Here is a 27,349-nt window from a genome sequence, read left to right as displayed (position 1 = left end):
GCCAACAACTAATACCAGTTGTAGATGTTCTGTGTTTGACTGGGACACCCTGGACAAGTAGAAAGGAAAAAGGATTGCAGCTTCCAGGCTACCTAAATGAGGCAAACTGGAAGCTTCTCATTAAACATTCACTGCTCATGGCCATAATCCACTGCGAGGGGGTTAAATATGCATTCACCTCTTTTGTGGTGCCCCAAGGAGGGGCAAAGGCACACATGTATTGTGGTGGAGGGGCTGCAGAATTTGCAGCAGCCCCCTAGAATGTTTCAAAAATACCAATTCTACTTAAACTTTCAAGCACTCCCGGATCTAGAGCTTTTGTTCTTGTGGCCCATTGTGATTGGTTCTATTACTTCAATGGCAGTCTAATTAAACTGAAGAAAGACTCTGACACATTTGAATTATCATGCTTTATTTAAATATTGATGTTGATACCTCAATGTTTACCATTATAATGAATGCATATTGATACTGTTTCAACTGGTTTTTAACAATGATATGGCGTTGAACCATTACATGTGGTTACTTTTGTAAATGGGTTTACACCCTGACAAAGCCATTAGGCATCCATTATTTATAATGATACCTCTTTGTATTGTGACTTTGCAACTAGTATGGGTGGGGTGTAGTGTGATTATGTGGTCCAGGATCCATAAGGGTGTGATGTAATCTGAGGGTGTCACCATAGGCATTTCCATCTACCTGAGGGACAGATTTGTAGCTTAATACATAATATTTAATAGGGTGAGTATAATGAAAGTACTTTTCCTTGTGTTATAAACAAAATCACTGACTGGACACTCATTTATTGAGTGTTGTTATCACGTAACAGCAGAGATAGGGTTCACCAGTCCACACCATCTCCCCAGTGTAGGTCTTGGACTGCTCTGCTTCATTACCCAGAGAGAGTCAAGTACTACAACTGGGTACTTGGTTCCCAGTAAAAAGACAATTGCAGACTTATTACCTGTGAAGGGTCCCCATCCTTTGCAACTAATAACCCAATTTATCATGAGAGCCATTGCCCAACTCAGAACCAGCAAAATCAGTCTCTCTCATCTCAACTGTGAGAAATTGGCTCATTAGTTGGGCTGGATTGGGGTCCACCACAAGTAGTAAAGTCACTATCCTGTTAGGATCAGTAAAAGGTTTCACAAATTTAAATTTGAGCTCAACCCCTCATAACTGTGGCGCAGAGCAGACATGTTTAACTTAGAGAAAATGGGTAAGTTATTTAAAAGTACCAAAACTGTTAAAAGTGAAAAAAAAGACACAAGGAAAATCCCAATCAATTTATAAACCTAGAGTAAAAGTTAATGAACAAAATGACATCAAAATGACAAGAATCCAATAATTGGAACTGGAGATATGATTTTTTAAACATTTAAGTGAAACTAACACCAAAAAGTGCAAAGTGCCAATGGTCGTGGTAGATTGGGATCTAGGTATGGTTTGAGTCTGACCATGATGGAGCAGAGGATGGATACAACTTGCAATGCATGGGTCTGACTGCTGCTACAGCTGGACTGCCACCGCTGCACCCCGCGAGTCTGGCAGTCCTCGAACCAGCAGACTCTCAATCGGTCCTTAAGTGTAACACAAGGCACAACAGAGCGGTAAAGTATGATTTGACAGTGTGGTGTGTACAGAATGCCTGAATATTCTGTGGCGTTCATCTCTGCCCATTCAGATTAGCCTACTGCTGGGAGCTGGCAGAGGCTTATGCTGATTAGCCTTCTCACAGTTGAGGGGGGTACATTTTTAAAAGATACTTTTTCCTTAATACTTATTAAAATTCTGACTTCACTATTAAATTAGATTTTTAATAATTATTAAAATTAGTACTTTAACTATTTTTCTAACTGGTCTATTCCCAAAATAACAGTATTAGACTTTTTTTTCTGCACTCTGGTTTTCTAAGTGGGACAGCTAGGCCTTGCAGAGTGAAAATAGTTTTTTAGGGCCTTGACACTGTAGGGACATGGTAACATTATTTTTAAACATGCTCCACATTTAAATACCATGCACACTACGGTCCAGATGTGTGGTCATTCCGTTTTGCGGGTCGCTAATTGGGATCTTTTTGGCCACTCGCAAAAGTGAATGTACTCATGTGTCTCAGACACATATAACTATACCCAATGGGTCGCAAATGACCTGCTTCATCAATTTTCATGAGGCAGGTCACAATTAGCGACCCATTGGAAATGGCCAGCACTCACTCACAGGGATGGTGGCCTGCTGGGGTCAGCTGCCCAACACAAAGGTGAAGGGGTCCCTTTGGGACCCCTCCCTGCTTGCGACTGTCTAACCACCTACTTGAAAAAGGTGGTAACTGCAATCGTTTTGCGACCGCATTTGTGGTCGCGAAACAATTGTACATACCAGTGAAACTTCACTATTAGGAAGGACGCCCTTGGCATGCCCCTTCCTAATAGCTACAAGCAAACCCTATTTTGCAAGTCTGTAATAGGTTACAGACTTGCAAAATAGGTGTTGTACATACCACAACCATTTTTGCAGCTGCAAACGACCCGTTTTTCTATTTGCGACCGCTCAAAAGGGTCGACCTTCTGCTCCTACAAGCCTTAAATAGGGCTGACTTACTAATATTTGAAAAAGAGGTTTTGGACTGTTTAAAAGAGTACTTTTAACAGGTCACAATCCAGGTTCTTCATTTCAGCATTCAGGCTACAATAGCAGGCCTGAAGCAATGCTTTCCTTGTCACGCTCACGGATGGCACAATAAGTGTTGCAGCCCACAGGTGACATTTAACTTTTCATGCCCAGGGTGTATTTCCTCACGATATAGTATAGACTTATAGAAACATTTAATACGCTAATCAGGGATTAGCCAAGTTCTACATGTTTTGGGGGGCAGGGCACATACACTGGGTACTTGACAGCAGCCTGAAAACTAGCAATACAATTCGACAAAAAATGGGGGTGATCATATAAAAAGTGGCATTTTCTCACACCAACCTACTAACCCCATCAGATATCTTGGATCTCAAAACTCAATATTCAATCAATCAATCAGAGTACTTGTAAAGCGCGCTACTTACCCGAGAGGGTCTCAAGGCGCTGAGGGGGTGGTGGGGTGCCGCTACTGCTCGAAGAGCCAGGTCTTGAGGAGTCTTCTGAAGGCTAGTAGGTCTTGGGTCTGCCGTAGGTGGGTAGGGAGGGTGTTCCAGGTTTTGGCGGTGGGGTAGGAGAAGGATCTCCCGACGGAGGTTGTTCGTTGGATGCGGGGGACAGCGGCGAGGCTGGCGGAGCGGAGCTGGTGGGTGGGGGTGTAGAAGCTGAGTCTGGTGTTCAGGTAGGCTGGTCTGGAGTGCGTCGTGTGCATGGGTGAGGAGCTTGAAGGTGAACCTCTTGTTGACGGGGAGCCAGTGTAGGTCTCTCAGGTGGGGCGTGATGTGGCTGCGGCGGGGGGCATTGACGATTAGTCGGGCTGAGGCGTTTTGGATGCGTTGTAGTCGTCATAGGTATTTGGCTGGGATTCCTGCGTAGAGTGCATTGCCGTAGTCCAGTCTGCTGCTGACGAGGGCCTGTGTCACCGTTCTTCTTGTTTTGGTCGGGATCCACTTGTAGATCCTGCGGAGCATGCAGCGGGTGTTGTAGCAGGAGGAGGAAACGGCGTTGACCTGCTTAGACATGGAGAGGGAGGAGTCGAGGATGAATCCTAGGTTGCGTGCATGGTCGGTGGGTGTTGGTGCTGTTCCCATTGTGGTCGGCCACCAAGAGTCGTCCCAGGCTGAGGGGGTGGGTCCGAGGATGAGGACCTCCATCTTGTCCGAGTTCAGCTTAAGGCGGCTGCTCCTCATCCAGTCGGCGACGGCCTTCAATCCCTCGTGGAGGTTGGTTTTGGCGGTGTGTGGGTCCTTGGTGAGGGAGAGGATGAGCTAACTGTCGTCGGCGTAGGAGATGATGTTGAGGTCGTGATGGAGGGCCACTTGTGCGAGGGGGGCCATGTAGACGTTGAATAGCGATGGGCTGAGGGATGAGCCCTGGGGGACGCCGCAGATGATGTCGGTGGCTTCGGATCGGAAGGGTGGGAGGCGGACGCTCTGGGTTCTGCCGGAGAGGAAGGACGTGGTCCAGTCAAGGGCCTTCTCTTGGATTACGGCTTCTAGGAGGCGTGTCTTTAGAGTGCGATGGCATACCGTGTCAAAGGCGGCTGACAGGTCTAGGAGGATGAATGCTGATGTTTCGCCGTTGTCTAGTTGGCGCCTGATGTCGTCTGTGGTGGCGATGAAGGCTGTCTCGGTGCTGTGGTTTTGTCTGAATCCAGATTGGGACGGGTCCAAGATGTTGTTGTCTTCCAGGTGGTGGGCTAATTGCATGTTGATGATTTTCTCGATGACCTTCGCCAGGAACGGGAGCAGGGAGATGGGCCGGAAGTTCTTGAGGTCCTTGGGGTCCGCCTTGGGCTTCTTGAGGAGGGCGTTGATTTCGGCGTGCTTCCAGCTTTCCGGGAATGTCACTGTTTCGAAGGAGATGTTGATGACCTTCCGTAGTTGGGGTGCGATGGCTGCGTCTGCTTTGTTGAATATGTGGTGTGGGCACGGGTCTGACGGAGATCCTGAGTGGATGGAGTTCATGACCTTGCGTGTCTCGTCGTCATTGACGTAGGACCAGGAGGTCAGGCGGTTGGCGCTGGTGGTGTTCGCACGGGAGGTGGAGTCTGGTGTAGTCGGGGCGGTCGTGGTGTTGAAGCTGTCGTGGATGTCAGCGATCTTGCGGTGGAAGAAGGCGGCGAGTGAGTCGCACAGTTCTTGTGAGGGCGGGATGTCATTGGCGTTGGCGCTGGGGTTGGATAGTTCCTGTACGATGCTGAAGAGCTCTTTGCTGTCGTGTGCGTTGTTGTCCAGGCGGTCTTTGAAGGAGGATCTCTTGGCTAATCTGATGAGGTGGTGATGTCTGCGGATGGCGTCCTTGTGGGCTGCGTGGTTGTCCGGTGTGCGTTCGTCGAGCCATATCTTCTCCAGTTTCCGGCATGCGCGTTTGGAGGTCTGGAGCTCGTCGTTGAATCAGGTGGCTCTCTTGCTGGCGTGGCTGTTGGAGGGTTTCTTGAGTGGGGCGAGGGTGTTGGCGCAGTCGTCGATCCACTGTCTGAGGTTGCGGGCTGCGGCGTCTGGGTTGGTGGGTGGGTTCTGGATGAGAGTGGCGATCAGCTGGTCTTCAGTGACTTTGCTCCAGCAGCGGCGAGGCAGCTGTTGAGTGCGGTGGTGCGTGGTTGGTTTCTTGAAGGTGAAATGGATGCAGTGGTGGTCGGTCCAGTGGAGTTCGGTGGTGTGGTCGAAGGCGAAGTGGGTGCCTGTGGAGAAGACGGGGTCCAGCGTGTGGCCGGCTGCATGGGTGGGTGCGGTGACGAGTTGTCTGAGGTCGAGGTTGGCGAGGTTGTCGATCAGGGTGGCGGTGTTGGCGTCGTTGTTGTTCTCGAGGTGGAAGTTCAGGTCCCCGAGGAGGATGTAGTCCTTGGAGGCGAGTGTGTGGGAGCTGGCGAGGTCGGCGATGGTGTCGCTGAACTGAGCCCGGGGTCCGGGGGGGTCTGTAGATGAGTGTTCCTCTGAGGGTGGTGTTGGGGTCGGTGTGGATCCGGAAGTGCAGGTGTTCAGCGGTGTTGAGGGTGTCGTCTGCGTGGGTGGCGACCTTGAGGGTGGACTTGTGGACGATGGCTATTCCTCCTCCGATTCCATTGGCGCGATCCCTGTGGGTGATCTTGTAGCCGTCCGGGATGGCTATGGCGATGTCGGGCGCCGAGGAGTCGTTCCACCAGGTCTCGGTCAGGAAGGCCACGTCTGGGGCGGAGGTGTCGAGCAGATCCCAGAGCTCGGCAGCGTGTTTGTGTGCGGAGCGGGTGTTGAGAAGTATGCAGCGGAGGTGGTTGGGTCCAGTCCTTGGAGGTTTGGTGGCTCTGTCACAGGTGAAGCTGCAGGTGCGGCAGGAGAAGGGTCCGTGAGTCCGTTACGGGCAGCCTGGAAGCAAGTGTGGTTTCAGCCGGCATTGAGTGCGTGGAGGGTGCTGGCATCATAGCAGAGTCTGGGGTCCAGGGGTTCGGCTAGTTAGAGATATTGTGGTGGGATTCATATAATTCCATGAACGTCAAGGTATAAGATTAGTGCATTTGCATGTTCTGACAGTACTCTGCTCATATTGCAGGATGAAATAAAGAAAAAAAAGAATAAACAGAAACAATTAAGCCGAGAAATTGCAGGCTAAATTAAAGTATCCTGTGATATAAGAGCTTCCTTAAATTTAACCCAAGAACTTTGAATTAATTTTTGGGTCTAAATTCTCTGGTTGAGCCTCAATGGTAGATAGTTTCTCTGCACATGCACATTCTTTTCTTATGTTCTACCTGGGTCTTAGATAGGGGTTATCTTTTCCCAGAGGCTTTTGCTTTTTGTAGTTTTTTTATGAGACACTGCTTAGGAAAAACACCAAAAGGACAGCGCCCGAAGGGCACAATCTGGTTCAGGAAATTGATCTGCATTTGCCCCATCTGAAGATATGTCAATATGGTCCTCAATATGAGTTTGCTGGATTTAGTTGTAGGAATACAGAAGAAGGATGGGAAGAATCCTTTATTCCAGCTGATATGCCTATACCTAAGCCAGGGGATTTTGAGTTATTTTCCTCAGAATGGGGAATCAAGTTATGTTCCTCAGAATGGGGAGTAATACGTGAAAAAGTGCTTTTAATAATTAGAAAATAATGTTTATCTTGATGTGTTTAAGTTAACAACAGTACGCCTCAATTAAAATAACTAGGCCTCAAGTTAATATTATTAGGCCTCAGCCAGCTCGCATTCACATCCATTTGAAAGCTGCAGAAAAGAAAGCACAATTCATTGTTTTGTCAATGTTTCCAATGCTTATATTCCTGTGTTTTTCTTTTGCAGACAGTAAGAGAAATAGAGTTCATTTTCATGATGAGGTTTTTCTGGTGCTTATTTTACTGAGCTGGAATATATTAATTTGTGTTCCTTAAGAAAAAAGGCATGAGCTGAGTATTCATATATTTGCAGTCTATTCAAGGTAATTTGTTCAGGACTTCTCTAAGAAGTACACTGTGTATTTTATTTACTTTTTGCACAAATTTTGCATTATTATTGTTTTCATCTCCTATGTTTAATTAGGCATGAAAGTAGGTGTTCCAAAATGCTTCATGTTTAATGTATCATATTTATACGAATGGTTTGTTGTTAGCCCTATGAACTTACTTCACACCTTGATGAAAACATGCCTTTCACTGTCTGAAAACAATAAAATGTGCCCTTTTTGGGATGTGTGCCAAACGTTTTCTCGCCTTACGAACTGAGCAGCCTCTAAGTTTTATGCTACTGATTCAGACTTTGCTTGACATTTGAGTGAGCAGATTTGTGGTAGTCCTCTGCTGAACTATATTCTGGTTCTGGCTACTTATTTGCTTTGGACGGCGACTTTGTTATAACCTTTCGCAACTGGCTTTATTTGATGCATAATGAATGCTGATAATGAATCTAACTATTTCTGCTTTCTGTAATAGCTCTTAGATTTGAGTGAACCTTTATGGTTTTGACTTTTAATTTTGTCCTGTGATGCTTTTCTTTATTATCATAGGGCGGCTGCCCTGTGGGAGTCACATGGTCCCAATCCTGCGTGCCAACCCATTTAACATTTTAGTTAAAGTATTGACAGAATTTCGGTGGAGAACGCTTGGGCAGAATAGTAAAAATTACAATAGAATTTCAATGAAGAACGCTCCAGCAGTTTGACAATCAATTTGAATAAAATAACCTTTTTAATTCACTGACATAATCAGTGAAAAAGTCGACACAAAAAAATTGTCAGGACTTAGGGAATCCTGCAATAAGCTGGATTTACGCTGCTGTACCTGTTAATGGTGTAGGGAATTGCATAAGGTGATTATCAATAGGTCCAGGTGTTTTGCTTGTTTTGCAAGGTTTTGCATCACTTTTTAAACATTAAAATGTTACATTAACAGTCTTCACGACATGGCATAGAGAGTGCACCACAACATTTTGCATTCTTGCATCACTGTATAGTAAATATGATGGTGCAGGCTATCGTGGCGTGAACAGCAATGCAGTAGGATTTGTTTTACAAAGAACATTTTATTAAGCATTTAACTGGGTAAACAGCAAATTATAGGTTAGCCATTTGAGAGAGAAACTATCATCTGTTTTGTATGCTCATATTTCAAAGCAAAATACAACAAATATATTCTTAAGAATCCCGCCAGCATACCCTTGAATCCTTCCCCATACCCTCCCAATCTGACAGGGCAGCTTTATTTGCCATATCTTGGCGAAGCGCCCACCATCCAAGAAATGTCCCTTCCTTGCCTCAGTCCACCTCTGAGGGTTCATGCACCTCCTCCGCTGTCATTCAAGAAAACAAGCACAGCAAACTCAATTGTGGTAGAAATTGGCACATGAGAGCGCCTTCTAATAGGTGACTAAGTAAAGGACAATATTGGGCTACATACTGAATGTGAGTACCCTCCAGGTTGCTAATGAGTTTCTCCATAGCAACAGTGTTCTATAGTAGTTGATACCATTGCACGATAGTGGCAGGATCCACTTTTTTCCCCAATGTATTGCAATAGCGAGCTTAACCACCGCTAATCAATATAATGGTATGTGCCACCCTTCTTTAGCCATTTGTGTGTAAATAGCTGGCCTAATGCCTAACAGTAGTGTCTTCGGGTGAAATGAGAGCAGGAAACAAAGAATATTCTTTAGGGTATCCGCCACTTATCCCAACAAAGTTGCGAACATAGGGTACTCCCACCACTTATGGAGAGTAGTTCCCGACATTCTATAAACTCACCAGCGGGGTACATCCTATGTATCTTCACTGGGGTATAGTAGCAGTCTTATATCATTCTAGTGTATTGCTTTATTTTGCAGTTTGATGGAGTTCATGTGTATATCCCATTGGAGAAGCTTTCACTCCCTCTGTCTGATTTGAGTATTTAGGCACAGATGTGCAAACATTAAAAATACAGATTTCCTAATTGCGAATCTCTCTGAATCGCAATTAGGAAATCTGTATTCCTTATGTATGAAACTCATTAAGTTTAATTTATGGATTCCTTGTGGGCCGCAAATTGATCTACCTCCTGAATATTAATGGAGTAGGTCGCAGTTTGTGACTTATTAGGAATCACAGCCATCACAGGAATGGTAAATATACAAAAGAGTGATGGATGGAAGGATTTAATTAATCTCAGCCACCGGTGATCATTTGGGGCCACATCCCAATCCATTGTTATTTTGCACACCATGCCACCTCAGTTTGGACCAAGCTTTATGCAAATCAGTCTAGACCCTGCTCCAGTAGCAACAGTCCAGCCCGAACTGCCAAGCCAGGTCCGCCCTGAACTAGAACACAAGCAACCCAGGACCGGTTTCGCCCTAATTATGGGCTCATCAGCCAGGTACAGCTTGATTCCAGTGACACAGTGTGCACGAGACCCACGTCTGGGCATATGCATCCCACGGTTCTGAGACTCTGGCAGGTTTTGCTATAGGGTCTTGGGTGGGAAGGAAAGGTTACAGGGGAAACTTCATTGTGGCATGGGACCCACGTACCTTAGATCTTCACCCTGGAGAGATTCAAATGGGTGGGACATCCTTAGCATTTCCTCCCTGGGCCATATAGTTTGCTCCACAGGAATGTAATTCTATCAAGACCTTCAGAAGGCATGTAGAATAGAACTCCCAATCTTTCTTTTACCTGCAACGTAGGTATGAATGTGGGTCCTAACTTCCAGACACAACTGATCTTCCCCACAACAACCCACTAGAAGGCAAGTTACCAATGTCTCATCTGCCTAGCTGGAACCAGGTCTCCTCTATATATAAGACACTGATCATTAACACTTCAGACTCCTTTTTGGACCTAAAGTGTAAATGGGAGCATGTCGTAGGCCTACTTGATGAATTAGAATGGACATTGGCAAGCATGGCTCCTCGAGAAGCTGTTATCTCGACATGCTTTAAATTGATCCAATTTAAATATTTACGCCGTATCTACTTGACTCTACATCAACTATGGCACATGAATAGAAGTGCTACACCCAACTACCTCCACTGTATGGTAGCAGAGGTGATCTTCTCCACTCTACATGCAGTTGCAGTTTAATCCACTCCTTTTGGTTAGCGCCACACTGCTCAGACCTTTACAACTCGCCCCTAATATGCTCTGTTGAACATAATGGATGATGAGTGGTTTACGCATGAGACGGAATGCTCCAGTTCTCCTGCTTTGAGTCAGCACCATTAGACATGATAGAAATAATGACTGTGTCCGACACAGTAATTAATGTATCCTAATGTTGGCATTGCGTGCCTGTCACATGCATCATAAGTATATATGCAACGACCCATCTCCTACCCCTCTCCCCCCCTTCTTTTCTCCCTTTTATCTCAATGTCTTTTGTAAATTGTCTATCCTATAAAAGCAAATAAAGATAATTAAAAAAAAAAAAGAGTGGTTTACGCATGCAGAAAAACCATAAATTAGACTGGGTCTTGTATTTGGGAGGACAGGCATTGCTTAACAGTAGCGACAACCTGCCCCTCCCACAGGATCTGGAAGGAGGAAATGTATGGATCTATGCTATATTGAAGAAAAAACAATTTACGAATATCGGGGATGACCACGGAAGCCCTTCCAGAGTATGGGGTATAGAGGAAGCTTGTAGGGCAATATGGAGTCTGTCGCTTTTACCAAGTATTTGCATCCTCAATGTTTTTTGCATACACTGTTCTTTGGATGAACATACAAGACAGCAATAGCAAGATGTTCTATATTTTATCTGTACTGGCTATTTGGTTTTTGCCTCCTGGTGGGCATATTTCCTTGTTATGCGTTATATGTTTATATGTGTCACTCTTTCAAAATCAAAGTCGTTTGCCAAAACCCATCCACTCCATAACCAGCACCATGAGGGACCAGTACACCCGGTCAAAGGCTTTTTGGCATCAAGAGACACCAACAGTGGCAGCTGGTGAGATTTGGAATTAGTGAGGCATAACATTTCTGGTGGAGCAGATCGGGCGAGCGAGCGTAGCGAGCGTGCCCGAATGATCTAAGGAGGGTTCGGGGGGGTTCTCCTCCAGAGAAAAGTTTGTAAAATGAGTAGGCAAATGGTGCATTTTCAAGCAAATTTGAGAACACCTGCACTTTACTCTTTACAGTAAAAAACATGGTGAAGGTTGGCCTTAACTAATTAATATTTAGTCTAGGCCAACGCTCACCTCCTTTTTGACTGTGAAAAGTAAAGTGCATATGGTTATGTAGATGGTTAAATACATTCATCCCAACAGTGACCCTCCCGGCAACTTGCATCCACCCTGCCCTTCTGGAACTAGGATGCAGACACGTGACTGCCAGGACCGCAGCACGCCCTGCTCTCCTTGTACAATTTACACGCACACAGCTCTGCCAGTGCACCTCCGTGCTGTTCAGTAGCACTCGGTACCTCTGCTCTCCCAGTACAAGGTCATGCACACACAGCTCTCACTGAGACTCACAGCAAACCTGACCTTCCAGGACTAGGAAACACAGCTCTGCCAGAGAAAAACAACCTGTGAGTGGCATTACTTGTTACTGTGTGAAATACAAATGGGCACAGCACACAATACTAGCATTTCAGTTAAACTAACTCCCTTGGAAAAGTCTGCGTGGCAATTGTGGATCAGATATTCTCGCTTAAAATCTTAAAAGCACAGCAGCTGCCCCTGTGTCATGGACACCAGGCAGTAAAACCCACTCCCCATTGTGCAATGTGTGAACCTGGCCAGTCTCATGCTTTAAGGGCCAGCTGGAACTCCAAGCTCACACAGGCGTGTACAAACATGAGGCCTTACATCTGGAAACAGGACACGCTCGTGTGCAACCTTCTAGGTAGGATATTCTATTTATATATATATATTTATAAAAAGGGGTTGACCATGGACACTATTTTCTTGTGTGCTGTAATGTGAACATTCTGTTGAAGGTGAGCAGTTAAGTAATGCTATCATGGTCATACAGGAGCGTTAGCCCCGAGTCTGGACTGTGAAGGGTGGTCTCGAAGGGCGAGCTTTACAGTGCAATCATCGGGGGAGTGGGCAAGAGCATCCAATAACCAGTAGACATGACAGCGAGGTGGCAGTCAGGGTGAGTAGAGCTGGACCAGTGGCATGTGTTTTATAAGTCGTACTGGAAAAAAATGAGGGGTGCCTGTCGTACTCCAAAGGAGTTTTTCCGAGCAGCATTCTGGAACCTGTAGTTAAGCTTTTAACAAACACTATCGGCTCCAATGCAACGCGCTGCTGATGAAAAAGCCGGGACGAGCAAAAGGTGTCACAAGTGACTCGCGGCCCACTTGTGGTTTGAAAAATGATTACTCTCTTCAGACCAACACTACAATCGGCTTGCGTTTCCGGATCCTCATAGTAGCAGCATAAAAAGAGAAATGCCACACAAACGTATTACCACAGGGGAAACGCAAAGCTCTTATTGAAAGACGTTCCCATCCAGACAACGGTGGTCAATCATGCAGAGGTAATTATTATTAACCATAGAGATCATCGCAAGGTTTAAACGCACATAACGGGAGAGAGGCGTGGACTGCGCCTCCCTCTATGCAGAACCAAGCTTTTAAGTCGCTTTTGTCAGCAGGGTCCTTTAGCTCGCTAGTAATTACAGGAAATTAGAACAGGAAATAGTGTAGATGTAAAGCATTTCTCAAGTGAAAATTAGCACATGCGGTTCTGCAAACATCCTTATCGTGGGTAGCACAGATCGGTAACTAAAAACACAGCACTTGAACATTTCATGTGAACAGCAGGCACGGGGGAGTCAGGAGGGGTTTAATTAAATTAAAATAAAACGTACCTTCTCCAGGCTGCCTCAGCTCCTGGCCTGGTCCCGATTCACACTTTTTCCGCTGCTCACCTCAACAGGAAGCAACCACCCACAGGCAGCCTCCCTACCCTCCGCCAATCACAACGCTGCAATGGCCGCGTTGGGATTGGTGCAGTGCAGGCACACAACGCCCCAGCCGGGCACCTACTGGGAAGCCCTTTTCTCTATGTAGGCTGCATGGAGCCTACATAGAAAAAAGTGAGAGTGCGCATGACTTCTTTGGTCGGCCGCAGGCCGACCAAAGCAGTCAGGGTCCACAACAGCGGGCAAGCCACTCCCCCCTGCCCTCGAGCAGGACTGCCCACCCACCTGCCCACAACCAGGCACTTCTGCTGTCTTGCAGTGTGAAAAGCATAAACATAAAATTGTAGTTTTACCATTTTATGTTTCTGCTTCTCACACTGCAAGAAAGCAGTGAGGCGACGCCCCCACGCCCCTATGGAGGAGCCGCCACTGGACACCAAGATAGCTGGTATATTTTTTTCTGCCTCTTTTAAACCAGATGGACCATTGTACGGATGTTATCATGTGTCTGGCTGGTCGGTATGAATTCAGACATTTCAGCATGGATTAGGGCTGTAAGAATTTGTTCCATTTTGCCTGCTAAAATCTTGGAGAAGTGCTTGAGCTCAACATTTATCAAGACTATTGTACAAAAGGAGACAAACAGCTGTGGGTTCTTCCCTGATTTGTGTATGATGGAAAATGCCACCTCTCTCATGTCTTTCAAGAATCCCCCTTGTTGCACTATTTGGTTATATACTTACTCAAGTTTGGGGACCAGCAAGGACTCAAAGGTTTCATAGAAGGGGTTGTAAACCAATCTGGGATGGAGATCCTGTTGCCCTTCAGGCTTTAAATAAAAAATAAAAAATTAGTTATAAAAACCTTTATTAAAAACACAAGGATTATTGAACACAGTGTGGTGCCTACAACCCTGGCCGGGCCGGCAGAGTAAACACTGAGAATGACACCCAGTCAGTAAGCCAGAGGATACACAGCAAGTTGCCTACAACCACTTCGGTCCGGCAGCGTAAACAGAGTCATTACTCACAAGGTAAAGGGGCCCGAGGGATATCAAACCATGTAAAGCAGGAGGGCCTGAGCAGTAAATGTGATGTATGCATGTCCCCATGTTGGCATTGGTAGGGCGCATGCTATCCTGAATCCCAACTGCATCCCTGATGAGGCATCTGCTCCCAGGTATTGCACACCATGCGCGCAGAAATATAGTGTTAAGGGCAACACTCAGGTGAACGTGTGTTAGTCCTGAAGTCCAGGGTGGCTCCAAGAAAAGGAGGGGAATGAAAACCCCTATCATGTCAACTTATACAAAACAACTATAACAGTTTGCGGTGTAAGACCTGGTGTAGGTCATCTAACATATATCATATAAGGGTGCTCAATAGAGGGGGTTCTAGTTCAAGGGATAATCAGAGTGTGTCATGCAGGCTGGGCGCGCACGTTATTCAATCGCTTGGGAAAAGCTGGAGGGCTCTGAGTCTTGGAGGACTGAAGCATGTGAACTCAGTGACCATTAGATAGGATATTAAAGGCTGCCATACGTGCTGAAAATCCTTTTCGGTGTTCGCCAGGCTGTGGGAGAGTCATTCCATTGCCAAAATGGGCCAGACACTGGCAAACCATTGGGCCACAGAAGTAGAGGAGGTGCTCTTCCATGTGCACGCTATAAGTTGTTGTGCTGCTAGGAGCAAATGGCTGATGAGGGCCTAGTCCTCTGGGTCCTTGCTTTAAGGGTAGGGGGGCTTATGCCGAGGATAGTCACGTGCTCTTTCCACAGCACCAACAGTGGCTGGGGACTGTGCGGTATATAGCCGGCTGACGGGAGACTGTATAGTACCATTGTAGCATTAATATGTATGCGGTTTCACGGGAGGCAAGGCTGCAATAGGTCTTGGGGATGTCTTGGCATAGTGTGTCCCACTGCTTGGGGGAAATGCCCTCCGGGGTTGCTTGCTGCCATGCAGTCTGGTATCTCTGGGTGCGAATCGGGGTTGAATGCTGTATCACCTGGTAGGTTTTAGAGATCAATCAATCAATCAATCAATCAGGGGTTTATAAAGCGCGCTACTCACCCGTGAGGGTCTCAAGGCGCTGGGGGGGGTGGTGGGGGGGGTGAAGGTGGTGATGCGGTTCCGGATCAGTCGAGGACGAAGAGCCAGGTCTTGAGGCTCTTCCGGAAGGTGTGTGGAGCGGGGGAGCCCTTGATGTTGACTGGGAGCTCATTCCAGGTCTTTGCTGCGATGTAGGAGAAGGCTCTTCCACCTGCTCTGGTTCTGTGGATGCGTGGGGACTCTGCCAGGGCGAGGTCGGCGGAGCAGAGGTTCCTTTTGGTACGTGGAAGGAGACTCTCTCGTTGAGGTATTTGGGTCTGGTGTTGTGGAGGGATTTGTAGGCATGGGTGAGTAGCTTGAAGGTTACTCTCATTTCGATGGGAAGCCAGTGGAGGTCTCGTAGGCGCTGGGTCATGTGTTCGTGTCGTGGGGTTCCGAGGACGAGTCTGGCTGTGGTGTTCTGGATGGTTTGGAGCTTGTGTAGCAGGGTTTTGTTGATTCCGGCATAGAGTGTGTTGCCGTAGTCCAGTCTGCTGGTTATGAGTGCATGAGCAACGATCTTTCTGCATTCGGAGGGTATCCACTTGAAGGTCTTGTGCAGGATGCAGAGGGAGATGAAGCAGGTGAAGGCGACGGCGTTGATCTGGCGGGTCAAGGTGAAGGAGGAGTCTAGAATGATGCTGTGGTTCCGGGTGTGGTCCGTCAGGGTGGGTGGGTTTCCGAGGGCAGGGGGCCACCAGGAGTTGTCCCATGCAGTGGGGGAGGGTCCAAGGACGAGGACCTCTGTCTTCTCCGAGTTCAGTTTTAGGTAGCTGTCGCTCATCCAGGCTGGGACCTCTTTCATTCCTTCTTGGAAGCTGAGTCTGGTGTCTTTGGGGTTCTTCGTGAGAGAGAGGATGAGCTGGGTGTCGTCGGCATAAGATACTATGCTGAGCCCATGCTATCTGGCGGCAAGGGGGGCCATGTAGATGTTGAAGAGCGTTGGGCTGAGCGAGGATCCTTGGGGTACTCCACAGTTGATCTCTGTAGGATCGGTGAGGAATGGGGGGTGGGGGGGGGGGTGATCCCTTGGGTTCTGCCGGAGAGGAAGGAGCGGATCCAGTCAAGGGCGGTTCCTTGTATACCGGCGTCATGGAGTCTGGCTGCGAGAGTACGGTGAGAGACGGTGTTGAAGGCTGCAGAGAGTTCTAGCAGGAGACAGATCAGCAAGAGGCACAAGGGCAGACAGGGCACAAAGGAGACAAGATCAGCAAGAGGCACAAGGGCCGACGGGGCACAAAGGAGAAAGGAGACAGAGAGCGGCAAGAGGCACATGGCAGACACGGGCAAGTGGAGACAGAAGGCAGCAAGTCGGAGAGGTGGCACTTGACGGCGGAGCTGCGGTGGGAGAGCAGGTCTCTGACCAAGGCCCGCACTAGTTTCTCAAATAGTGTAAAAGGGCGCGCCGCTGGCACATGGATCCCCGGGGTGGACAGCCAGTGTCGGAGCTGTATGTATTGAAACTAGGGGTGGGCGGAATTTGCGGAATTAACTTCCGCAAATTATCGCGAGAATGCAGAAAATCTCCGCAAACACGCCGGAAATATCGCGAAGATGCGGAAGTTTTTTTGCCGCCTGTTCGCGGTATTTTTTGCGTGCTCGCGGGTCGCCAACTTACCCATGCGGTCGCTCACGGGCGCGGCCATCTTGTTTTCACTTGTCCCGCCCTCTGGCGTTGTTTACTTCCTGTTCCGGGTCGCGCAATGCATGTTCGCGGTCGATATTTCCTGTTCGCGATCGCTTTTACTTGATCGCGTTGCTTTTTGCTTGCTCAGGGAGACAATATTGCGCGAACTTGCGCACGTGGTCGCAACGGGCGCGGCCATCTTGTTTTCCACTCTATTGCATGGTTCTGGGGCCTGATTTTCAATCCTCCCTAAATCTTTTCAATCCTTTGTTTATAGCCACTTTTTTTGGATCTTTATTACTTATTATTTCTCTAACTATTTTCCTGCCTCTATATTTTTGGTTTTTGTGTACTTTTTTTTTTGTTTTTTAGCTACTTTTTCTCTTTGTATTGCCCGCTATTTATTTCCTTTACTCCTTTATTTATTTTACCTTTTCTTTCCCGCCCTGTCCCCAGAACCATGTCCAAGGGCAGGGCTGTTCGCCGGCGCAGCCAGAGCCGCGACCGCCTTACTTGCGGAAGGCGGCGCCCAGAAGGGGTGCATGCACGGGCCTTATTTGGGGAGGCGGAGTTGGCTGCACTAATTTTCTTTGTGCAGCGCCACCTCCCCTCAACCCTGGCAGCAGGTGGCAGGCCTGGGTCCGGGTACGGCCTCCGGGAGCGTCGGCAGCGGTGGGGGAAGGTGCGCCGGGCAGTGTCGCGCATCTCTGGGGTCCGGCGCACCCAGGCACAGCTGACGCACCGGTGGTCCGACATCCTGGACCGTGAGCAGGACCTGCTGGACCTGCTAGGAGTGGAGGTCCCGGGGCTTGGTGAGTACCTATTTAATTATTACAACTTTGTGTCTGTTCTTCTGCTCTATGTTATATATTGCGAATATCTTTTTTTCCTTCCAACCAGCTAGAATGTTGCTGCTTGCAATACATTCCAGGTTAATAACGTTTAAAAGTCTTCTGTGATTATGACACAGGTGCTCTTCTGCGCTACTACTAATCTTACTTGTTTGCAGCTTTGCGTTTGCGCTTGCTTAGCGTGATTCTTTACGAGTTTATTTTAGAGAAATTAAGTTACGTAATGCTACAGTGACTCACGTCCACTCCTTACTTTGTCCTGTCACTAATAGATAGGGGCGGATTGATACATAGGTTTAGGTACTTTGTATGAGCTTCTAATTGGTTAGTGGTATGCGTGATGCCCCCCTCACTCAGTTACGTGACGTGCTGCTAGTACGCCAGTCTTTAGAACCTTTCTAGTTTGTTCAATGAGTGGAGGTAGGCTTTGCAGTTACTTAGCAGTAGCAGATCAGCATCAATCAAACCAAAATTTGGTGTATACAAAAAATGTAGTCATGTTCATGTGTCCTCCATGATTGGATCATACACATTGTTGAGGAATACAGTGGAAATGCATACTTAATGTACAATTGGCATGCCTGGAATAGGTGGGCTAGGTTGGGTGGTACGTTGTACTAATACTTAGGCTTACTTGTAACTTAGTTTTCTGGAATCAGAATGATAAATAGTAACTTAAGTAGTCGAACTGCGAATCCCCCGATATTACATGTTGACCAGATGAGATCGGTCAATGTAGTTATTGCAATTGTTTACATATGTGTTTTTTGACCGTTGTTGAAAAATATTGTATTTGCTTAAGTTGACACCATCCATCAATGTTTCTCTCTTTCTCATATCTTTCCTGTTCATCAGCACCCAGGGGCAGACGGGCAGGGACTGGGCAGTCGGCGGGACAGGAACACCACCAGGAGGACACCGCAGAGGCCTCCTCTGCTGGCCCCAGTAAGTCTTCTTGTTTTTAATAATATTTCTTATTCCATAACTTTTACTGCCCCATTTCTCCCGAACTATAGTGTGTTTCCAAATGCTATTTTTTTACCACCAATTATCCTTCGATCTGTACGGTTTCAAAAAGCTTATCCCTGCCTCCGCTATGATGACTGAGTACTACTACATACTATCAGTCTGTCTGTCTGTACTGTAGTAGCTAGTCTTGCCCAGTTGGCCAGTGCCACTCTTTGTGAAAGGTTGTAATATAAAACTCATATTCACCAGTAGCTCGTACAATCCGTTGGGTCGTTGTCTTGTACTACTTTTTACTCTTGTTGATGTTTAGGCTTTGAAAATTCACAGCAACAGCCCTACCAGATTTCTTAATATTTTGATATGATACCCTATAGGACATACAACTGTTGTAGGGATCTTGCACATACATTTGCACCAGAAAATAGGATGTTGGTGATGGTAGGTTGGACCTTCCTTGCACACCTCAATCAGAAATTCCGCACCCACCACAATTCCACTGCAGAACATTAACACACCCAACCTCTGTCGTGGAAGCAATTCACATGCACACCCTTACTTTAATTTGCTCACTCGTGTAAGTTAGTCCACTCCACACCAAATACCACAAAGTCTATGTAAGTTTAAAATTTTTATTTCAATTTGAGAAGGTCTGTACACTGTTTTCTTAGCAGCACCAACCGGCAAATCAATAACATTAAAACAATATACATTGTTACACTTATACAGTTGGGAATTAAATCATGATAACTGAAGTGGTGGAAGGCAGCACCACCATCCCATAGCAATTTAGTTTATATACATTTATAAATGAAGATGTGAGTGAAGGGACCCCTCACCTCAGAAGAACCTAGTACTGGTAGTTGGTGCATCGTTCAGAAGCTCTGGTTCGTAGAAGCGAATCTTGCGTCTGTAATGCGAAAAAAGAAATGGTGTGCGTTAGTATATTGCAACTTGCAAGCATTTCTCAGCCGTGCCAAAAAGTGTAGCATCTATGGATAAGCAATATGGACTAACAGTAACAGTAGTACACCAGTTCTTCCTAAAAAAGTGGCTTGTTAATGTTTGTTGACTGCCTGTACGCAGCGCGTAGACTAGACAGTAGCAGTGTGAGGCAGGTCATGTGGGCTCAAAGGTGTCTTAAGAAGCTGCAAGGTAAAGGTAACGTCACATGTGCATGGCTAGGGCTAATCAAGCAAATGCTACAATGATCATATAACTTAGTGTCTACTCTACTACTACCTGATTTGTACTAGTGATTTATGTTAGTATTAACTCATTTTTCAACCTTGCTACTGATCAATAGGGGGGAGGTGTATATGTTGCCTAATAAATGTGTAATGTTTTCTAGGCGCACTACCGACCACCATTGCTGGGGCCAGCGAAGGCGACGCAGAGGGCGAGGATGCGGCAGTTGCAGATAGCAACGGAGGGGGAGTGGCAGCACCAGTGGCAGGCGGTGGTAAGTTAGATTCATAATCTTTAACTATTGTTGAACTTGACAGCACACTCACTGCAAAGGTGTACTGTATGTATATGTATACTGTACAGTTGTGAATTAGGGCCCCATTAGGATGGTGGGCGTATTGCCCCCGCCGGGCTGGCTGGAATTCACTGCCGTCACAGCAGGGGCAAACCTCCCGCCATCCCTGTAGAAAATATTCAGACATGTCTAGGCGTAAAAGGGTTCAATATGGCGGTGGTGTCTCTCTCACCACACCGGCAGCCATATAATCTGCATTTTGGAATGCCTTTGCGTGGCGGCATTACCGTCCGCCACGGAAAGGCATGCACACATTGCAGAGTATGCTTGGGGGCCCCCATGGAGGGTACCTACCGATGCTATGGTACCCCCCCGACTTTCAAAGCAAAACGTGACAGGCTCCGTGCGAGGCCCGTCATGTTGTGCTTGGAAAAGCAGCACAACATTTTAGCATTGCTTTCAGCAAAGCCAACCAGAATTTAAATTTAAAATAACAGGGTGCGCCCGCCACTGTGCCGGGCGCATCATCCTAATTAATTGTCCCCACGGGACCCCCACCCTTTTTAGCAGTCGGATGGCGGGCGGACAAAGTCCGCCCGCTATTCGATGTCGTAAGTAAGTATGAGTTCTTGGGGACGTTTGAAGAGTGAACTAGAAGACTAGAATTCCCTTTAATTGGTATAGGACTAGGAGCCGGAGTATTGAGTAACCAATGTCCTCATCTATCTGATTTCAACTCCGCTTTGAAAGTTTTATGGAGAAGAGCACCTGGTGCACTGTTCAACTAAAAAGTGTAAGACAGGTGGAAGGAAGAAGGACGGGCGACATTTAAAATGTTATGTACTACTGTGCTTTATTTTATAGTGCTACTCTACCATGCCACTATGTGTATAAATAATTACCTTGTCCTACTGTTTTATTAAGACTATATTTTACAATTGTCTTGTTTTTTTCTTTTTGATACACAGCAACTCAGAAAGTCAACCGTAAGGAGTTGGCCGCCAAGGCACGGCGCCGGAAGCTGGAGGCAATCCAGCAGGAATACCGGCGGCTGGTGGTCCTAGCCGAGGAGGAGGAGGAGGCTGCTGCAGCTACTGAAGGCTCCTCCATTGCCCCGGGCCCCAGCCACCGCCCTCCAGCGGTACGGCGCCACCGCCGGGCGGCTGCCCGCCGCCACCGTGCCATCTCCGGTGCCCCCCCCCCACTGTGGCTGCAACTGCCGCGGCCTTAGACGCCGCGTCGCCCATTTAGAGGACCAGATTCGTGTCCTCCTCCAGTCCCGCCCCACCAGTTAGTCCCTGTCACTGCCCCTTTTTTAATTCCTGTTCGTTCTTCTCGTTTGGGCGTTCTCTATTTCTATGGACAGTCGTTGGGTTTAGGGAGGTGGGTGGGTTAGCTTTTGTGGGTTTAGTTTATTTGTTAGGGTCAATTAAATATATTTTTCTATGTTACATGCAATGTTGTTAATGTTTTGTAGGTGGGGTAACTGTTTTACATCACACTGTTTCTTTGCTGGTGCATGGCCGCTCATAGCGTGTGTTTGATTTCAATAATTTGCTGACTGTATAAGACACAAACAGATAGATGCGACACACCTCACTCATTGACTGGTCCTACTATGCATTCCTTGGAGTGGTGTTTGAAACTGACATCATTGACAACATGTCCATTATTGATTCTGCCTCCCCCAAACTTCTCTCTTACCGGTGCTTGATGTTTATGTCCAACTGTGGCACAGCACTGGCTGCATGGTGAAGATGGTTTCCTTTTTCATACATGCCATGATTGGGGTGGTGGTGGTAGTATAGTAGTAGTAGTATACACTGGCAGAGTGGCAGCATTTCCAAAAAAAGAAAAGGAGATAGTCAATCGCCTTTGAGAGACTGTTAGAGGAGTAGTTGAATGAAGTACATCACAGAATTTACCGAGCAACAATTATATGCTCAAATATTTGACAAAAAAACTGAATGCTGGTTATTATGAGGATAGCCTACTAGACAGTTACAAACTATAGTTTTGTCGACTTGGCTATGCCTACAGTCTAACAGTTAGTGCTGTATATGAGGAATGACAACAAACAAATCCAATCAATGCCGGCAATTCATGCTGAGGTATATGTTCCTTTGTTAAATAAAATAACCTGTGAAATATCCTACTCATGGGTGGGCAAGCAGAAGAAGATCATCGCTCTGCATTGAAATTGAAGTAGTGTTGCTTTCACCACATCCGCCCCAGCAAGTGTGTGATTAAGTATTGGTGTACATTTAATTTAGTTACACCTCGACAATAAGTCACACAGCCCGGGGGAAGAGGGTTAGGGTCCGTTGATTGGATGGGAAGGGGGATTTTGGGAAAGGTTTGACATAGAAAAACAGTATGCATACATAGACAAACAAACGACAATCATTGAAGACTACCATACCATATCCATTCCATATGTTAAGGTATAAAAAAGGAAATGCATGCATGATGAGACCCGGATTACATACACTTCTATTTCTTGTTCTGTTCCGGCCTTAATACTTTAACAGATAGCAAATAGAAATTTTAAATATTGGTAGTGAAGAATCGTAAACACAGAGCAAACGTAATGATGATTGATAATAACAACTCCAAGAACACACTGTTGTAAAGAATGTATACAAGATATTAATCAAATTATTTAAAAGAAGTGAAAAGTGGATACTGTTACTGTCTTATCCTGGTCAAAAATGTGGACTGATTTTTTGCATCTCGGCATTCCTCTTGCTCCTCTCGTCCATCAATCTTGGGTGTGTCGCCTCACCACTCGCCACTGCCCGGCTGGAATAAAAAGGTGATTGATTGGTAAGGTAATTAATATGCATTGTAATGTTTTACAAAGTTTTGGACAAGGCCCGGCCTGTAATTTTAGATTGAAAACCAAAGGGGATATTCAGAAAGAAAGTGAAAACAAATGCACAAGTGATGGTGTAGTGCAACAAGAACACTTTCCGAGGTGGCATGTATGCATATGCATCATCTCTACTGTAGTCTGATTCCAGCATAGACCTTCAACAGTAACAGGAGAGATCAGGCCCACAGTGCTTACCATTAGCACATCCTACGTTAACACTTTAGAGTCCTTTTTTTTTTTCTCTCAAAGAGTTGGACAAACGCAAAGCACATTATCCATTCCAGACATAGCATTTTACAGTTAAAGTTAGTAAAATCAATGCACTGCAGTCATCCCACCGCTACACTCTATTCAACTTCTACACAGACATTTGGGTGTGCTGTGGTTGTTGTTCACGTGTTTACCTTTAGGCTTTTCCGTTTTATGCCACTCATGAAACATCCTCCTGACTTCATCATCAGCTCTGATACTTCTACTGACTGAAGATCGGCCTGCAGTACAAGTGTAATTTTTATAACACAACAAGAGTAGAAATATAAATATTACTGACTTGAGTCATTCTTTATTGTGTACAGAAAGATAGATTACCACTAGTACACTTTGACATCACTTTGTGCACAACAAACAACGCAAACACAAAGACCAATAGCTCAGAGTCAGGTGTCCAATGCATGCCAGTAATTATCATCATTTATTACCTGTTCCTTCTCATCTTAAGTTAACGGGCCGTCTCTTTCGCCATCATCATGACGGACGGTGCTGTTAAGTCACAGTCATTTGCATTGCGCAGATTGAGTGAGTCCCCTCCCTGTATTGAATTAAAAGCAATGTATCACCAAGATGCAGGAGAAGTACACATTTCTTGTTTGCCAGAAGAGGAAAATTAGTAATTACTTGTGTGTTCTGTAGAAAGTTGATTAGTGGCAGTGCACAATTACATCAATTCATGCGCAACACACCACAAAATCTACATCATTCAGTCTGCTATTCTGCGGCCAATGCATGGCATCAATCATTACCTGTTGCATCTCATCTCGTTAACGCTGCAGGCCGTCTCTTTCGCCATCATCATGATGGACGGTGCTGTTAAGTCACAGTCATTTGCATTGCGCAGATTGAGTGAGTCCCCTTCCTGTATTGAATTAAAAGCAATGTATCACCAAGATGCAGGAGAGAAGTACACATTACTTGTTTGCCAGAAGGGGAAAATTAGTAATTACTAGTGTGTTCTGTAGAAAGTTGATTAGTGGCAGTGCACAATTACATCAATTCATGCGCAACACACCACAAAATCTACATCATTCAGTCTGCTATTCTGCGGCCAATGCATGGCATCAATCATTACCTGTTGCATCTCATTTCGTTAACGCTGCAGGCCGTCTCTTTCGCCATCATCATGATGGACGGTGCTGTTAAGTCACAGTCATTTGCATTGCGCAGATTGAGTGAGTCCCCTTCCTGTATTGAATTAAAAGCAATGTATCACCAAGATGCAGGAGAAGTACACATTTCTTGTTTGCCAGAAGAGGAAAATTAGTGTGTTCTGTAGAATGTTGATTAGTGGCAGTGCACAATTACATCAATTCATTCATGCGAAACACACACAACAAAATCTACATCACTCAGTCTGCTTTTCTGCGGACAATGCATGGCATCAATCATTACCTGTTGCATCTTATTTTCAGTTAATGGCCAGTCTCTCCCGGCTCTGAAGGAGGATAGCTATAGAAGTCATCAGATTCATGGTCCACTTGTTTTGGAAGGACGAGGAAAGTTTGAATTTGTTGTTACCATCATCCAATCATCATTCATGAGGGAAATGGAATTGACCAGGAGATGCAGTATGATTGAGCGGAGGAGCTGGATTCTGAGGACTGTAGTGTCAAATGGCAGACACCTGAAACTTGTATCTTAAATTAGAAGATTAGAAGACTGTGATAATGCATTGGTTGCGATTCACAAGTTTATAACCGGAACAACAGCCACAAACAAAGGGGGAAAAAAGGGAGGAAGACAGTAAGTGCGAGCCTAATTGTCAGGGAAGTATAGCTCGTCCTCAAACTCTGGGGGATCTTCCAGTAGTAGGTAATCATCTGACACAATACTTCCGTCACCTGAGCCGCTGTCCTCATCTTCCTCTGTTGATTCATGCATTGTGTAATTCGGTGGTATGAAGTGCTGATTCATTTTGATCATTGTTAACCTCTCCACGTTTTTGGGAGATAGACTGGTCCTTCTCAAGGTTACAATGGAACCTGCAGCACTGAAAACACGTTCGGAAGAGACACTTGCGACAGGGCAAGCCAGATAGCTTATCGCCAGCCTGCTGAGCTGTGGCCATTCAGACCTTTTCCTATGCCAATACTGCACTGGGTTTTGATCAACGTACACCTCTGTTGGGTCGTCCGGATAGGCCTGGACCATCCGCTCAATGTTCAGGGTTGCTGCTGGTAAGCTTTTGTGCTGTTTTTTCTGTGCATCAGCACTGTGCTTAAGGCCCATCTTTACATACCAATCTGATAATGATTGTACTCGTCCGAATGATCCAGTTATTGTTTTTGTAGTCAATGGTGATGGTGAGTGTTGCGATTGTGAGCCAACCGCACTGCCCTCAGCAGACGAAGTTGCACTTGATTCTGCATGGCCTGCTTCAGTATCAGTACTTGTTGTGGGTTGATGTGGCGGGCTTTTAATTAGCAGCCCTTCGTTTTCAAACTTGATGGCTGCTTCAGCTATACAACTTTTGTAGCGGGCAACATCAGTGTCGGAAAAAGAACGGAATAGTCCTAATTTTGCACGTGGATCTAGAATTGTGGCACAAATGTAATGTTCTTGTGACAAAATTTTATTTTGTATCCTTACATTTTCTGATAAGCGCCTGGATAAGCTCTCCACCAAGTCATGGGCTTGCCTTCTGTCCTCTACACCTTTGTAGGATTCAGACACATTATTCAGCTCATGCTCTAGCATTTGCAACAATGGGATAGCTTGGCCCATTGTACAGTCCTCCTTGCTGACTTCACGTGTGAAGACCTCAAAAGGAGACAGCATCTCAGTCAGGCATTGAATTAGGGTCCATTGCTCCCTCTGAAGGGTCATGCCTTTAACACTAGCATCACTGCTTCTGTACCAGACATAATCATTGAGTGACCTGTGCTGTTCGTACAGACGATCAAGCATGTAATACGTTGAGTTCCAACGTGTTGCCACCTCCTGGATGAGTGCCTTGACTGGCACCCTACGCTCACGTTGGAGGATCCTCAGCTGCTTCCGAGCTTTAAAAGAATGGCTGAAATGAGTGCATATTCTTCGGCAGATGGACAGTAAATTGCTTACTATGGGTTCTTTTTTCAGAAAGTCTTGCACTATAATGTTTATGCAGTGTGCCAAACACGGAACCCTGAAATAGGAACCAAGTTCCATGGCCTTAAGTACATTACTGCCATTGTCTGTGGCAACAAAACCAATACCAAGCCCTCTGGGCTGCAGCCATTCCAAAACCTTGGTGCGAAACTCTTCTAAAATGTTTTCAGCCGTATGAGATTTCTCCATGGCGAACATGGCTACAGTTGCATGTTTCCGAGTACCTTCAAAAATCGCAGCTGTGTCAACAACACCTCGTGCAGATAGTTGATCTTTAACCCCCACAAAAGAGATCCAGTGTGCAGTGATACACATGTAATCTGTGGCTTGGCAACTGGTCCACATGTCTGTTGTCAGGTGGATATTGTGCACAGCACTCTTCTGCAAAGCTTGTCCAACCAATTCCAGAACATCATGATGTAGTGCCGGAACAGCAATTCTTGCGAAATAGGACCGGCTTGGAACTTTCCATTTCGGGCAGATGGCAGACACAAATTCAAGGAAACCCACCCCTTCCACAAATGAAAAAGGAAGAAGGTCCAGCGCTAACATTTTAGCCAGCTTCGCATTGTACAATCGTGCCGTTGGGTGGTTGCGTTGGAACTGCCCCTCCAACCTAAACATGCTGTCAATGGTAGGCTGGCTTACTTTCCTTAGTGGTGCCATTAACCCACTAAGGCTCAACGACACAGATTGTCTCATTGAGGTACTCGCCGGTCGCCTTGGTGTCTCACCCACACTCTGAGTATGGCTCTTACTGCGGTGCCACTCTGATGTTACTGAGGAGGATGTGGGCGTTACCACTGCAGTGACTGCACTACTGGAGACAGGGCTAGAAATGCCTCCCTGTTCTTCACCTGCCACCACAATAATATCGCTCCCTGATTCCTGACCAACTTCAAAGGGTTTAGTTTTCCTACTTTCTTTTAACTTAAGTAGGTGATCCTCCCACACAATAGTGTGGTGTATTCTGAGATGACTTGCTTGTCCTCCGGTACCATAGTTTGTACCAAGCTTACCACGCCGAACACCTTGTCGACAAATTGCGCATATAGCAACGTTCTCCTCCTTGGCGCTAACAGAAAAGAAGTCCCAAACTGGGGAGGAGAACTTTCTGGCACTGCTGGATGTGCCACTTTCA

The 27,349-nt window shown here is 46.2% G+C and overlaps 1 long non-coding RNA gene across 1 annotated transcript in view; it reads right to left on the bottom strand.

Annotated features, from left to right (window-relative positions):
• The window catches only part of LOC146817951 (uncharacterized), a 203,472-nt gene that overhangs the window by 145,692 nt on the left and 30,431 nt on the right, over nucleotides 1–27,349 (bottom strand). The window contains exon 2 of the long non-coding RNA XR_014962601.1: nucleotides 13,697–13,782. This is a non-coding gene — a long non-coding RNA (uncharacterized LOC146817951). The remainder of the gene's footprint in view (nucleotides 1–13,696; nucleotides 13,783–27,349) is intronic.

This window comes from Triturus cristatus, chromosome 6 (assembly GCF_964204655.1).
Source record: "Triturus cristatus chromosome 6, aTriCri1.1, whole genome shotgun sequence".
In the NCBI taxonomy this organism is placed as follows: Eukaryota; Metazoa; Chordata; class Amphibia; order Caudata; family Salamandridae; genus Triturus; species Triturus cristatus.
Note: the sequence above shows the minus strand (reverse complement) of the source record. Positions and strands in the feature narration are given on the sequence as shown.